Genomic DNA, 2,500 nt, shown 5'->3' on the forward strand with positions numbered 1-2,500 from the left:
ACCACAGGGGGGCGTCAATATGTTGTAAAGCACCCCAGGGCAGTGACCTAAATGCGGGTGAAGTTTGCGGTGCACGGGGGGAAAGTTGAATTTTTGGATGAAAATGCGTATTTTCATACTTTGAAAATTTCAGGCGTGTGTCGGACTTCCAGGCGGGGGCAGCCGCCAGAGGCGTACCGGGGACGCTTCCAGGAGCCTGGGGAAGATTTCATGAAAGTGTCCTTGGGACTTAGAAATATTTTGAGAAAATCTCGATTTTGTGAAAAATGTCACATTTCCCCTACTTCCACCACAGGGGGGCGTCAATATGTTGTGAGGTACCCCAGGACAGTGACCTAACTGTGGGTAAAGTTTGCGGGGCACGGGCGGAAAGTCGAATTTTGGATGAAAATGCATTATTTTCATACTTTGAAAATTCCAGGCGTGTGTCAGACTTCCAGGCGGGGGCAGCCGCTGGAGGCGTACCGAGGACGCTTCCAGGAGCCTGGGGAAGATTTTCTGAAAGTGTCCTTGGGACTTAGAAATATTTTGAGAAAATCTCGATTTTGTGAAAAAATGTCACATTTCCCCTACTTCCACCCCAGGGGGGCGTCAATATGTTGTGAGGTACCCCAGGACAGTGACCTAACTGTGGGTAAAGTTTGCGGGGCACGGGCGGAAAGTCGAATTTTGGATGAAAATGCATTATTTTCATACTTTGAAAATTTCAGGCGTGTGTCAGACTTCCAGGCGGGGGCAGCCGCCGGAGGCGTACCGAGGACGCTTCCAGGAGCCTGGGGAAGATTTTCTGAAAGTGTCCTTGGGACTTAGAAAAATTTTGAGAAATTTCCGATTTTGTGAAAAATGTCACATTTCCCCTACTTCCACCCCAGGGGGGCGTCAATATGTTGTAAAGCACCCCAGGGCAGTGACCTAAATGAGGGTGAATTTTGCGGTGCACGGGCGGAAAGTCGAATTTTTGGATGAAAATGCGTATTTTCATACTTTGAAAATTTCAGGCGTGTGTCAGACTTCCAGGCGGGGGCAGCCGCCGGAGGCGTACCGGGGACGCTTCCAGGAGCCTGGGGAAGATTTTCTGAAAGTGTCCTTGGGACTTAGAAATATTTTGAGAAAATCTCGATTTTGTGAAAAAATGTCACATTTCCCCTACTTCCACCCCAGGGGGGCGTCAATATGTTGTAAGGCACCCCAAGGCAGTGACCTAAGTGGGGGTGAAGTTTGCGGTGCACGGGGGGAAAGTTGAATTTTTGGATGAAAATGCGTATTTTCATACTTTGAAAATTTCAGGCGTGTGTCGGACTTCCAGGCGGGGGCAGCCGCCAGAGGTGTACCGGGGACGCTTCCAGGAGCCTGGGGGAGATTTTCTGGAAGAGTCCTTGACACTTAGAAAAATTTTGAGAAAATCTCGATTTTGTGAAAAATGTCACATTTCCCCTACTTCCACCCCAGGGGGGCGTCAATATGTTGTAAGGCACCCCAAGGCAGTGACCTAAGTGGGGGTGAAGTTTGCGGTGCACGGGGGGAAAGTTGAATTTTTGGATGAAAATGCGTATTTTCATACTTTGAAAATTTCAGGCGTGTGTCGGACTTCCAGGCGGGGGCAGCCGCCAGAGGTGTACCGGGGACGCTTCCAGGAGCCTGGGGGAGATTTTCTGGAAGAGTCCTTGACACTTAGAAAAATTTTGAGAAAATCTCGATTTTGTGAAAAATGTCACATTTCCCCTACTTCCACCCCAGGGGGGCGTCAATATGTTGTAAGGCACCCCAAGGCAGTGACCTAAGTGGGGGTGAAGTTTGCGGTGCACGGGGGGAAAGTTGAATTTTTGGATGAAAATGCGTATTTTCATACTTTGAAAATTTCAGGCGTGTGTCGGACTTCCAGGCGGGGGCAGCCGCCAGAGGTGTACCGGGGACGCTTCCAGGAGCCTGGGGGAGATTTTCTGGAAGAGTCCTTGACACTTAGAAAAATTTTGAGAAAATCTCGATTTTGTGAAAAATGTCACATTTCCCCTACTTCCACCCCAGGGGGGCGTCAATATGTTGTAAGGCACCCCAAGGCAGTGACCTAAGTGGGGGTGAAGTTTGCGGTGCACGGGGGGAAAGTTGAATTTTTGGATGAAAATGCGTATTTTCATACTTTGAAAATTTCAGGCGTGTGTCGGACTTCCAGGCGGGGGCAGCCGCCAGAGGTGTACCGGGGACGCTTCCAGGAGCCTGGGGGAGATTTTCTGGAAGAGTCCTTGACACTTAGAAAAATTTTGAGAAATTTCCGATTTTGTGTAAAAATCACCCATTTCCCCTACTTCCACCCTAAAGGGGCGTCAATATGTCGTAAGGCGCCCCTAGACAGTGACCTAAGTGGGGGTGAAGTTTGGGTCTGCTGGGTGGAAAACTGAAAAAAAGCGATTTTGTGACTTTGAGAACAAACAGAGAGCTCAAAACTTTGAAAAACGTCAGACCGCTGTCAGACTTCCAGGCGGGGGAAAGCTCTGAGGTTGTA

Source organism: Ranitomeya variabilis, unplaced genomic scaffold, assembly GCF_051348905.1.
Source record: "Ranitomeya variabilis isolate aRanVar5 unplaced genomic scaffold, aRanVar5.hap1 Scaffold_231, whole genome shotgun sequence".
NCBI lineage: Eukaryota > Metazoa > Chordata > Amphibia > Anura > Dendrobatidae > Ranitomeya > Ranitomeya variabilis.